A 14,034-nucleotide genomic window follows, 5' to 3' on the forward strand; every position below is an offset into this window, starting at 1 on the left:
TTGGACTTTGTTTTCTAAGTAAGTATATATTCAGTGCTTCCCACTAGTTCATTTATCTCTAATCATTTTGGTTTTCTGGAATCTTATTCTCTAGATGTTTCCTTAGGAAGGGCTCATGGGAGCAATATTCCCTGAGTTTCTTGCATGTTGGTAACAGTTTTTGTCCTTTATATTTGAATGTCAGTTTGGCTGAATGTAAAATCAGTAGCTCACGTTCTTTCCTGAAATATCTTGAATATGTTGCTTCAGTTTTGCAGTAGACTTTGATGACAGTCTAATTTTCTTTCACCTACTAATTAGTTGCTCTTTTTGCCTAGATGCCCAAAGGATTTTTTTTTGTAAATCAGTAATTTTACTGGAATATATCTTGGTGTTGGTTTTGTTCTAACTTGATATTCATAGGTACATTATATTAAGAAAAACGTGTACATGTGTAGTATGAGTTTTTTTTCTTTTAGTTTCAGGACAGTTTGGATAATAACTTTCAGTATTCTGATTCCTTTGTGTTTTTTCAGAGATTTATTCTCTGAATTTGCATATTTGTCTCTTGAATCATTTTTAAAACTTAAAAAAATTAAGGTATAATTTACAGGAAAATAAAAATAAAATGCAGTAAAACTCACCCTTTATTGTTGTATAGTTCTTTTATAAGTACAAACACTTGTGTAACCACCACCACGGATACAGTATGAGTTTCATCACCCCCCAAAAACTTCCCCCTGCACCTTTTTTTAAGATTTTATTTATTAGAGAAAGAGCACGAGCGGGGGTGGGGAAAAGCAGAGGGAGAGGGAAAAGAACATTCCCTTCTGAGCATGGAGCCTGAGGTGGGGCTCCATCCCAGGACCCTGAGATTATGACCTCTTGAGCCGAGGTCAGGAATGGGACGCTTAACTGACTGAGCCACCCAGGCGTCCCTAAAGTAGACTTTATTTTTTAGAGCCATTTTAGGTTCACAGCAAATGTGACACAGTATTGTGCATGATTCCCCCACTATCAACGTCCTCTACCAAATGGTGCATTTGTTACAGGTGATGAACCTACACTGGCTGACACATTATCATCCAAAGTCCATACTTTACATTATAGGGTTCACTCTTCGGTGTTGTACATTTTATGGGTCTGGACAAATACATAATGACATATATCCACCATTATAAATCATAGTATTTTCACTGCCCTAAAAGTCTCTGTGCTCTGCCATTTCATCCTCCTTCCCTCTCCCTGAACCCCTGGCAACCTGTGATCCATAGTTTTTCCTTTTCCAAAATGTCACATAGTTGGAATCATATGTATGTAGCCTTATAGATTGACTTCTTTCACTTAGTAATGTGCATTTAAGTTCCTCCATGTCTTTTCATAGCTTGATAGTTACTTTCTTTTTAGTGCTAAATAATATTCCATTGTCTGGATGTACGACAGTTTATTTATCCATTCATCTACTGAAGGATATCTTTGTTGCTTCCAAGTTTTGGAAGTTATGAATAAAACTGCTATAAACATCCATGTGCAGGTTTTTGTGTGGATGTAAGTTTTCACTTCCTTTGGGTAAATGCTAGGGAGTGTGATTGCTAGATCATATGGTAAGAATATGTTTAGTTTTGTAAGAAACTGCTAAACTCTTCCAAAATGTCTATATCATTTTGCATTTCCACTAGCAGTGAATGAGACTTCTTGTTACTCCACATGCTTTCCAGCATTTGATGTTGGTGTTCAGGATTTTGACAATTCTAAATGGTATATGTAGTGGTATCTCATTGTTTTAATTTTCATTTCCCTGATGACATATGATTAAGAGCACCTTTTCATATGCTTATTATATACTTATCTGCATATTTACTTTGGTGTGGTGTCCACATCTTTTGCCCATTTTTAAATTGGATTATTTTCTTATTGTTGAGTTTTAAGAGTTCTTTGTATATTTTGGATGACAGTCCTTCACCAGATAGGTCTTTGCAAATGTTTTCTGTTGTCTGATTCTCGTCATTGACAGTGTCTTTCACAGAGCAGAAGTTATTAATTCTGATGAAGTCCAGCTTATTATTTCTTTCATGGGTTGTGCTTTTGTTGTTATATCTAAAAAGTCATTGCAAACCTAAATCATAGTAGATTTTCTTCTGTGTTATCTTCTAGGATTTTTATGGTTTTGTGTTTTACATAAAGTTCTGTGATCCATTTTGAGTTAGTTTTTATGAAGAGTGTAAGGTATCTTTTTTTTTGCTTGTGGATGTCCAGTTATTCTAGCACCATCTGTTGGAAAAGTGTTTCTCCGTTGTATTGCCTTTGCTCTTTTGTCAAAGATCAGTTGACTGCCCAAAGATCTGGGCCCTGTTCTGTTGATCTGTTTGTCTATTCTTTTGCCAGTACTACACTGTCTCGATTACTGTATCTTTATAGTAAGTCTTGAAGGCAGCTAACATCAGTTCTCCAGCTTTCTTCTTCTCCTTCAGTTTTGTGTTGGCTATTCTGTGGTCTTTTGCCTCTGCCTATAAACTTTAAAATTAGTTTGTCAATATTCATAAAATAACTTGCTGGACGTTTAGTTGAGATTGCATTGAATCTATAGGTCAAGTTGGGAAGAGCTGACATCTTGATAATATTGAGTCTTCCTATCCATGAACATGGAATATATGTCCATTTATTTAGTTCTTTGATTTCTTTCATCAGAGTTTTAGTTTTCCTCATACAGATCATGTGTATATTTTGTTCGATAGTTATTTCATTTTTGGGGTACTAGTGGTTTTGTTTTTAATGTCAAATTCCAATTGTTCATTGCTGGTATATAAGAAAAGAATTGATTTTGAATCTGTAGTTCTTCATTTATTTGTGATTTTTAAAAATATCTTCCTTCTCTAAAAGCATTCTCTTTTTTGTGGTTATTCATTATTAAGTTCTTGGTAGTTTAGTTTTCCTTTACTGAGCTTTTCTAATTCTTATTTATGTTCTTTTATTGCTTTTATCATTTTCTTAATGCCAGACTTTTAGCTCAGTTTGAAATTTTAAGTAATAGTTTTTGGGGCATTTATGGTATGCTTTCCTTGTCTATGGGGAGTTATTTTGGTAACTTTTTTTTTTAAGATTGATTTTTAGAGAGAGAGAAAGAAAGAGCACATGCACGTGGGCAAGAGCACACAAGCGTGGGGGGTGCGGGGGCAGAGAGAGAATCTCAAGCAGACTCCCCACTGAGCACGGAGCCCAGCTTGGGGCTCCATCTCATGACCCTGAGCCTGAGCCGAAACCAAGAGTCGAACACTTAACTGACTGAGCCACCCAGGTGCCCTATTTTGGTAACTTTTAAAAATACTTAATAACTTATGAGATTTGAGCATATAAACTTTTCATTTTTATTTAAACTTAGTTTTTATGAAGTTCCCGGAGGTGTGATTCAGGATTGTTTTTCTAACTTCAGAGCTCCCTCTTCTGGTTTTTGCAGTGAAACTTTCTGATTCTGTTCCCTTCTCTCATTTTTATCTGGACCTTTTTCACCCCTTTATCTCTTTTATGCCTTTCTCACTAAATTTTAATTTATTTCTGGAGGTTTTTTTCCTCAGGGGCCTTGGCTGGTCAGTTTGTGGAGTTCCTGGGGTCCAGACTGCTTTCAGACTTACTGTGGACGGTTTGCACTCATAACTGAATTACACTAAACTCCTCCCAGTTGCAATGATGTTCTCAGATAGGTGCATCTAGTGGATACTAGTTGGTTTCTCTCTTTTTAGTTCTGGTAGTTGGGTTTAAATATGTTGTCATGTGATTTATCTTCTCTTTTCCTATCTGTTTTTTGTTGCCTTTTCTTTCCTTTTGAATTAACTAGGTACTTTTGGTAAAATTGCATTTTATCTCCTTTGTTGACTAATAAGCTATTATTCTTTAATAATGGTTGCTTTAGGGTTTATAATATAAAGTGTATCAAGAATATTTATATATTACTTCGTATTTGGTATAAGAGTCTTAACAATCTACTTCTGTTTATTTTCTCCTGATGTTTGTGCCATTGCTGTCATATATTTTCCTTATCCATGTTATAATATCTCACATTGTATTGTTATTTTTCCTTTAAAGGGTGAAGGATTAGGAAAAGTTTTTTTGTTTTTTTGGCTTTTTTGGGAAAAGTTGTTTTTATTTACCCATGTACCCATGTTTCCAGTGTTCTTCATTCCTTTGTGTATAGGCAAGTTTCTGTTACCCTTTTCCTTCCAATTGAAGGACTTCCCTTAATATTTCCTGTAATGGAAGTCTGTTGGTGATTTTTTAATTCAGGTTTCATGTTTGAAAACGTCTTTTACTTTGCCTTATTTTTTAGCAAGATATTTTTTTGGGGTATAGAGTTCTAGCTTGACAGTTTTCATCTTTCAGTACTTTAAAGATCCTGTTCCACCATCTTCTTGCTTGCATTGTTTTTGATGAGAAGTTTGCTGTCGTTCTTATCCTATTTTCTTTTATGTTTGTCCTTTTTCTGTAGCTGCTTTAAGACTTTATTACTAATTTTAAGCAATGTGATTATGATGTACCTTGGTGTCTTTTTTTTTTTTTTACCTTGTACTTAGGTTTTGTTGAACCTCTTGGATCTGTAGGTTTATAGTGTTCATGAAATTTGAAAAAGTTTGGGTCACTCTTCAAATAATTTTTTATGTTTTCCCCTCCCCCACCCACCTTTTTTGGGAATACAGTTACTTTTTCTTCAAGTTGTCCCACAGCTCACTAATTCTCTGTTTAATTTGTTCCATTCCCCCCCCCGACAGTTTTTATTGCTGTATCTTCAGTTTCATCAATCCTTTCTTCACAGTATCTAATTTGCTGTTAATTTCATCCAGTAATAGTATATTTTTCATAACTGGAATTTAAAAGTTTTTTTTTTTTTAATCTTCCATGCCTTTACTTAACATTTTGCCTCCACCTTTTTGAGGGTATGTAATACAGTTATAATAACTTTCAGTGTCCTTATTTGCTAATTCTATCTTTTTCATTTCTGGGTTGCTTTGATTCCTTTCCACTCCCCCCTACCCATTTCTCTTTTTCTCTCTTTTTGCATGCCTGGTATTTTTTTATTAGACACATTGCTTTGTGAATTTTACTGTTTTGGGTGCTGGATGTTTTTATACTCCTGTAAATACTCCTGAGCTTTGTTCTGGGATGCAGTTAAATCATTTGGAAACCGTTGGATTCTCTCGAGGTTTGCTTTTAAGTACCACCTCTCTAAATTCCCTGAGTTATGAAATTTTCCATCTGGTGGAATGTCTGATCCTAAGGATTGTTCCCCTTGCCCTTTTCAGTTTGTCCTCACTCCCCCATTTCTGGCCTCAGGTTTTCTTCACATGCATTTGCTTATTACTACTCAGCTGAAGACTCAGGAGGGTCCTCAGATCTTTAGTGTTCTCTCTGTGCGGGTCTGTCTCCTCAGTTCGCATAGACTGCCAGACTCCACCTGAGTTCCATCCCCCTGCACTACTCTGAGGAAACTGTCCAGGCTGAACAATCTCAAAGGCTCACATTGTTTGTTTCCCATCTGTCAATGATTATTGTCTTGTGCTACCTGGTGTGTGGTGTCTGAAACTCAGTTTTTCATATATTTGTTTGGTTTTTAGTTGTTTTATGTGGGAGGGTAAATTCAGTCTGTGTCACTCTACTTTAAAGTGTAAGTCCAATATAGTTTTTTTTTTTAAAGATTGTGTTTGGTAAGTCTAGTATCTGAATCTCCTGGGAGTTCTCTTTTGTTGTTTCTCTTTTTCTTTTGGTTTTCAGTCCTTTGGTAAGTTTCACTGAATGCTGGGAATTATAGGAAATCGTAGAATAATTTGATGGTCTGTCTGGATGGTGTTTTCTTCCTTTGGAGTGGATTTGCTTTTGTCCTTGGCAGGCAGTCATGGTAGGAGCAGCTCCCCATCATCTAATCAGGAATCCATCTCATTTGAGGGAGGTGTTCAGTGGGTTGGCTTACTTCAGGTCACACTTACTCCATTAGTAGGTCCTAACTGGAATCTTGGTGGTTTAGCAGGGTCTTTTTCCTTGGTATTTCCTGAATTCCTGTGTTGTTTCCCCAGTGGTGGAAAAGGGATTAAAGCTTTGCTTTTAGCTCCTCAGCGTCTCTGTTTTCACCTCACGTACTTGCCTTTGCTGCTTGTGATTCTCCATATTTGCCAAAGGTAATGTGGGATCTGTCCTGACTACTACTTCTCTTTGCTCCTCTTCTCACTTCTTTGTCTCTCATTTCTTCGCTGTCTTTGTAGTTCTCCAGTGCTTTCAAATTTATTTTTGTGTTTTGTACCCTATTTTCATCTAGTTTTTCTTTCTCTCAGGAGGATGATTGGTCAACAACAAATTATTCTCTTGTTACAGCAAGCTGAAATTCAGATGCATACAAATTTTTAAATTCTGCCTAAAGAATCTGCAGATACCAAACAATTTTCATGTTTCTCTTGTTTCATTGCATGGTGGCAGCCTTGTAATTGCCTGCTTTTGAGGTACGCCTAGCCCAGAACAGCTACTTGTTCCAGGCCCTTGAGCTGGCAGTGGAGGGTAGGGAAAAACATACTAACCAGAGCCACACTCAGGAACCTTCCAAGGGAAAGGGGCTAGTCTTTTTTTTCCCCCCCATTTTCAAGACTGTATATATTTGTCTCTAGAAGGTAGCCCTGAACTGGCCTTTTCACTTTTCATACTTGGGGGAGCCTGTGACTCAGGGCTTCCACTTTTAGGAATCTCTCCATACTCCTGGTTGGGGAGATACCTGCAGTAGTAGACCTCACGCTCTGGTGACACGCATACGCTGACTCGCCGCTGCCGCCGTCTGCCCCGGGCCTTTCCTCCCCGCTCTTCACGCCCACAGTACAGCTGGCCTGCTGGGTGATGTTTCTCGATGGATTTCTAGCCAAGGATATGTGGTTCAGAAGATGGTTGCTGTAGTCCTGGTGATCTGGATTTTGTGTCTCAGAGTCTTTGGCTCCTCTGAAAACATCACTGAGAACTTGTATGTACTCAGTGGCACCTTGAAGGATATCAGCTTTGCTAGGTTTCCTGCTTTGGGGAAGAAATGGCACAAGCGTCTTCAGCTTGGCAAAACCAAGGTTGAGATTTTTTTATCTGCTCATGCTCCTTGGTGTTGGCCACGCACCGCTGGTCCAGCACCAGTTGGAGGTGCGTCCTCGGTGGAAGAGTAGCCGCCCCAGGGCAGCCACTTGAGCTAGCAGATGGCGACCCGCTGTTCTCAGCCTGTCCTCTGGCACCTTGGCCTGCAGGGCACCCAGAAGAGCAGGTGCAGGTGCTGCGTCCCTGGCAGATGGTGGCAGGCCTCCGCGGTAGTCTTTAAATGACACCACAATCAGGTGCCGTAGGTATAGAGCCACACGTTAGCCTTTTCTAGTTTGTGACATTTTCTGACATTTTGAAGGCTTCAGTTGAGTTTGAGTTTAGTTTGAGTTCTATTCATGTTTTCCCATGGAAGAGTGGTAGACCCTGTCTCTCAAATGCTGGATCACATTCTTCTGATTTTTTTAAAGAGAATATTACATTTAGCTCTTTTTGGTAAGTGTAACTTTTGGTAAATGCCACTCCAGAGTCAAGCAGCTTTCCATATGTCATCAGCTTATGCAGCTGTTTGCCCTCTGGGTGACCCTGGTGTCTGCTTTGTGGAAGTTTAGAGTGGGGACAGGTAAACAGGAGAGGAGGGAAACTCAAGTGGAGGCAGGACATCTGGAATAGGAGTTTTGAGGCCATCATGTACTTACTAGAAATCACTTACATGTTATTCACTCATTGATTCTGAAACTTCTGATGAGGTAGGTGATGGAACGTTAAGATTTCAGGAGTCTTACAGGCTGTAGGAGAAGACTCCCACAAGAAGATGATTGTAAAACCATGATAAATACAGGACAAAAAGCCTGACCTATTATCTTTTCTTTTAAGACGGTCTTAGCCAGCCTGGCAGGATCAGGGAAAGCATCCTAGAATAGCTGACTACTAAGTTAATGATACTAGCCAGGGGAAAGTGGAGTTAAGGACATCTCAGGAAGAGGGGACGTGGAGAACCTAAAAAAGCATACAGTGGAGGTCTCCCTTTCACCCCTCCTCCCCCATTACACTTCCCAGCATGCACATGCTTAATGCATTCACACACAGGGTTAGTAGGTTCTTCTGCTCCTTCTGTGCATATACAAATACAGATTCTTATTCCACACCTAATTTTTAATTCAAAAGAGAATATATACATATTTCTGCACTGTGCTTTTTTTTTTCATGTAATATTGTATTGTGGAGAGATTTCTATTTTAAATAAGGATATAGACAGCTCTCCTGTAACCATAATATTTCTGTCACTGTAATTTAAGTGGTACTATAGTGATGGTCAGTCCGTGACAAACAGAGCTACAGTGAATAACCTTGTAGATTGGTTTGCATCTAATACATCTGTAGGTCAAAAGGGTATATGCCTTTATAATTTTGACAGATGATACTTGACTATTTTTTTTTAAATAATGAAATTCAGAATCAACTTACCTAGTCCTGGCATTTTTATCATGATCCTGTTGTTTTATAAATTAGGATGATTTATAGGAATCTTTCTGTTTGTCCTTTTTGTATCCTTAAGGATAATATACTTCTTATTAAATTTATTCCTAGGTATTTTATTTTCTGATTCTTATTATAAATAGGGTCTTCTGTTATTTTTTCATCTGACTATTGTACACATACAAATTATTGTTGTCTCTCTGTAATTTTGTTTGTTCTTTGTTAATGCTGTAAAAATTTTTTTTTATGTAACAGTCTTATTGAGATAGAATTCACATATCCTTCAGTTCACTCAGTAAAGTGCACAGTTCAGGGGGTTTTAGTGTATTCACAGAGTTGTGCAACCATTACCACAGTCACTTTGAAAACATTTTTAGCACCCCAGCAGAAACCCTGAACTCATTAGCAGTCACTTCCCATTTCCCACCAATCCCCTAGCCCTAGGTAACCAGTAATTTATTTTCTACATTTGTAGATTTGCCTGTTGTGAATATTTCATATACATGGAATCATACATGTGGTCTTTGTGCCTGCCTTCTTTCACTAGCATAATGTTCTCAAGATTCATCCGTGTTGTAGCAGGGGTCAGTACTCCATTCCTTTGAGTGGCTGAATAATATTCCATGTGCGGCTATCATGCCATTATTTATCTGTGGAAGGACACACTCTTGTGTGTCTCCTCTACTCTCAGTACTCTGTTACAACCCTCCTTCACTTCGACACTGGATGTGTGGGTTTTCCACACATCCAGCAATTCTCTGACACCATCTCAATTCTGACAGTAGTGTCAGGTGCCATAGGTTACAGGTTCGGTCCCATGGGATTCTCGCCCCCAACTTCAGATAGTAGTCACAGGTCCAGGTTGTTACTTGTGCTTCTGACTGAGGAGCTCTAAACCCAGACCTTCCCAGGAACCCCTCCTTGGGTTTCATTTGCTGTATCGGCTCAACAGAACCAGGAAAAGAGTTTACTTACTAGATTACTAGTTTATTATAAAAACTCAAGAACAGCCAAATGGAAGAGATGCATAGGGCAGGGTGTAGGGAACAGACGAGAAACTTCCATGCTCTTTCTAGACCCCTCACCATACCTCCCTGTATTCTTCATCTTGGAAGCGCAGAACTCCATAGTTGAGGGGTTCTTTCAGAGGCTTCATTAGGCACGGTTGATTAAATCTGGTGATTGATCTAACCTCCTGCCTCCTCTCCTCCCTGGTTGTTGTTGGGGGAGGGGGAGAAGGGGCTTGGTGAGGGACTGAAAGTTTCAACCCTCTTATCCTGATTGGCTTCCCTGGCAACCAGCCCCCATTCGTGGGGGCTTTAAAAAAGTCACCTCATTTAACGTTAAACTCTGGTGTCCTTGGAAGGGCACCTATGATAACAAAAGACACTTTACTGCTCAATCACTTAGGAAATTCTGGGGGTTTTAGGAGCTCCGTGCTGGAAACAGAGGTGAAGACCAAATGTATATTTCTTTCTTTCTTTCTTTTTTAAAAGATTTTATGTATTTATTTGAGAGAAGGAGAGAAGAGAGAGAGTGCGGGCAAGTGGGGGGAGGGAGAGGGACAAGCAGACTCCGTGCTGAGCAGGGAGCCCAACATGGGGCTCAGTCGCAGGACCCTGAGATCATGACTTGAGCTGAAACCAAGAGTCAGATGCTTAACTGACTGAGCCACCTAGGTGGCTCAAATATGTATTTCTTGTTATAAATCAAAATAGCACAGATTGTTTGTACTTTTTGGCTCTAAAGAATAATGCTGCTCTGAACAGTTGTGTACAGGTTTTTATGTGGGCGTTTTCATTTCTTTCAGGTAGATACTTAGGAGTAGAATTACTGTATCATATGGTAAATGCTTAACTTTTTGAATAACTGCCAGACTGTTTTCTAAAGTTTCTGCATCATTCTACATTCTAAACCAGACTTGTTAGGAGGGTTCTAATTTCTCCACTCCTTGGCAACAGTTGTTACATCTCTCTTTTTGATTTAGCCATCTTAGTGGGGGTAAAAGAAGTATTTCATTGTGGTTTTCATTAGCATTTCCCTGATGGCTCATGAAATGGAGCATCCTTGCATGTGCTTATTGGCCGTTTGTTTATCTTCCTTGGAGATGATATGAACTTTTGATAATGAAAAAGTAGGTAATGAGTGGATGGGGGAAGTGTAAAATGATCTATTTCCCTTTCATTGTAGGGAATCAAGTTTAAAAGCGAAACATGCAGTTAAAACTGTAAGGATTCTAACCTTTAATGTTTTTAGAATCTCTCTTAACCTTAGATCGGTGTTAGAGAATCTTTTATAGCAAAAAAAAGTTTGACAGTCTTATCATTCCATCATTTTTTCACTTTTTTCTTTTTAAAATCACATTAAAGAATCATGTATAGTTCGACTCACTTTGATTCCTGTTTATTTTTTTATATTAACACGAATGTGATGTAATGGTAGTTACACTGGGTGATGGAATTTTAGTATTTTTAAACAGTGCTGAACTATTTAAAGCACGTTAGTTTAAAAAGTAAATTTATTAACTGGGCACCAGGCTGGCTCAGTCGATGGATCACGTGACTCTCTATCTTGGGGTTGTGAGTTCAAGCCCCTAAGCTGGGTGTGGAGATTACTTAAAAATAAAATCTTAAAAAAAATTAAGTTTTTTAGAAAAGCATGAGGGGCATAACTGGTTAGGTGTTAGTCACGGAGCTTTGCAACAAACATTTCCTTTTGCTCGGGTTAAACAGTTACTAAATGGTAGAGCTCCTTGGCGGTAGAGCACAGACTGCAGCAGGAGTCCGCTGATGCGAGTGCGTCCCTGTGGTCATCTGCATCACACCGCAGCAGTTGTTCTCTGTCGAACCTGAGAGCCTCACCTTTCTCTTGCTTTCTGTTTCCTAATACTTGCCTCAGTCTTTCCATTTTCAGGTTCTAGGCTTTTTACCTTCCTGTCTAACCTTATTTTACTTAAGCTAGTGTTAAATTTGAGCAAGCTGCATTCTTTCATTGCATTTAAGACTGAAATTCCTTTCCACCAAAGCTTAATGAGTGTACCTTTGCAGTTGTGTTTTCCTTCATGGATCGGAACTTCCATTTGTTAACTCACATGCTTTGGTGTGTTAAGTACATTTCCTTCCCCATCAACTTTACAGTGTTTAAATTAAGCACTATCAGGGTATTTGATCTGCCAACTGTTCTCCTTAGTGCCCTTCCTGTAATTCATGTAACTTAATTGGGGCCCTTTTCTCCCTTGTAATCCAGTTTGCCATTCTTACAACACAGTCTTCCTTTTCTAAAGTTGCAGTTTACCTAGCTACGAGCCTGAAATCCTGGTCTCTGACTTCATCAGGAGTTGTGAGTGGGGAAAATTTCAACTGGCCACCTTTTCCAATTACAGTGGAGTCTTGTTACTCACAGTGGTTAAGTTCTGTATAGTCACCTGGAGGATGGTGTTACCAGATACTTGCTCCCATAGGAGATACATGGTTAGGTTCCTATGAACTTATGGCCACAACATTTTCATCAGCTGATCAATACGTAAGCTTGTATTAGGTTTATTTATTTATTTTTAAAGATTTTATTTATTTGTCAGAGTGAGCACAGGCAGGAGAAGGGGCAGGCAGAGGGATAAGCAGGCTCCCCACTGAGCAAGGAGCCCGATGCAGGACTCGATCCCAGCACCCTTGGATCACGACCTGAGCCAAAGGCAGATGCTTAACCAACTGAGCCACCCAGGCATCCCTTGTGTTAGGTTTGAAGACACCTTATTTAATGTATATCGTCATCTCCTTAACCTTAAACACATGGACACTGTAACTGATGCCTGAAGGCAGCTTACCTAAAACACTGGGCACATCACAGCCTTGCACTTAGCATTTCAGCATCATGCTTGGGGGCCATGTAAACCCCAAATCACCCACAGAAAGCACAATTATGCAAAAACTGTGGCACTCAATAGTGTATAAGACACTTTTTCACTTTGTGAAAGGTGGAGCAAGAGGCCAGAGTGTTGCCTTGTTGGACCTCATCTCAGAACTGTTCTGGGTGACTACTGTTTTTGCTATTCTGCCTGTTTGTGAATGAGTGACAGAGCTACAGGAGTTGCTTTTGGGTTTACAAGTAAACTTGAGGGAGTAGAATTCACAAATACAGAGTCTAGGAAAAATGGAGATCAACTGTAATTGCTCTTCTAAAATGCCAGTTTTAGAGATTCACTCAAGATTTTTTCTTGTTTTTTCTAAATCTACGTATGTGGAGGTAATAATTTTGATTTCTTCGTAGGTATGTTAATTACACCTGGTCCCTTTAGTGTTTGCTGATCACCCCTCTGATTTCAGGGAACACTATTTAGATTCCCCCTGTCTCCTGGTATTTAACAATAAAGGATTCTGGACACTTTAGAATGGAATTACTTCTCAAAACACACCTCTTAATTTAGGTCAGGATAATCTCTGCATTTCTCAAGTCACAAAGCTGCTTAAAATTGAATGTAAATTTTTGGGTGCATATGAAAATGTACAATTTTATGGAGAAGTAAGTAGATAACCTCAGAATTTCAAAAGGTAACTGTCTTTTGTTCATTGACCTCTCTCAAAAATTAGAGACCTTAATTTCTTGGATTACATAGTTCACCAGTAGAGATTTATCTAATTGAGGAATTGTGGTGGGGCAAAGGATATTCATATTTAAACTTTTAGTAGGAAACCAGTAGGATTGGTTTCAAAATATAGTGGTAGTTTCCTCATAATGAATGAGTGTATCTGTAAACCCTCTTAGCCTTGTGGATACTGGATACTAATCTTATTTTGCTATTTGCCTAAGTAGAAATGAATATTTTATTGTTTAAATTTGCATATGTTTTATTACTGAAATCAACATTTTTTTATAACTGACCCTTTTGTTTGTTCTTGAATAATTTACTTGTTCTTATCTGTTGTTCATTTTCCTAATTTTGTTTTACTTTTTATTTTTCATCATGGACCTCACATAAAAAATCCTGAGCATAGGGACTTTGTATTTACCATTCTGTCCCCACACTAGCACACCAGTCACTGAAAGTTGACTGAATAAATGAATGTTATCTCTTTGACTGCCATACGTGGTGGCATCTCCACATTATAGAGGTTTTGAATTTAAATGAATTGTGTTTTCATTTTTGGATTCTAGGATTTGAGTTATGTTTAGAAATACTGTCTTCCATTACTTTTCTGGTTTTTTGGCATTTAGAGATTTATTTCAGTTTTACTTCTCTGTATATGGTAGAGATCTGAGTCTTCCCTCTCCCTTCCGCCCTGTATGATTGATACATTTATACATGATTCCTTATACTTGATTCCCACCCCCCCCCCTTCCCTTCTTCACAGACTTCTTGGTTTCCTTTCTGGTTACCTTCTTGATTGAGAATTTTGTATCCTTCCTATTAAGTTCAGGTATAAAAATGCATTTCTCAAGTCCTTCTACCTTTTTTTGTTAAGTGGTGTCTTGAGGATGAAACACATGCAAAACATGCACTCAATAGTTTGTGATGTTTTAAGTGTTTATATTGAA

The 14,034-nt window shown here is 38.5% G+C and overlaps 1 protein-coding gene and 1 pseudogene across 5 annotated transcripts in view; one reads left to right on the forward strand and one right to left on the reverse strand.

Moving 5' to 3' along the window:
- CNOT6 (CCR4-NOT transcription complex subunit 6) overlaps nt 1–14,034 on the forward strand; it is a 72,369-nt gene that overhangs the window by 26,984 nt on the left and 31,351 nt on the right. The gene's annotated exons all lie outside the window — the stretch shown is intronic.
- LOC123853716 (factor in the germline alpha-like) lies at nt 6,651–9,630 on the reverse strand (annotated as a pseudogene).

This window comes from Mirounga angustirostris, unplaced genomic scaffold, assembly GCF_029215605.1.
Source record: "Mirounga angustirostris isolate CCGP_5_RB_7025 unplaced genomic scaffold, mMirAng1.0.hap1 SCAF_7, whole genome shotgun sequence".
In the NCBI taxonomy this organism is placed as follows: Eukaryota; Metazoa; Chordata; class Mammalia; order Carnivora; family Phocidae; genus Mirounga; species Mirounga angustirostris.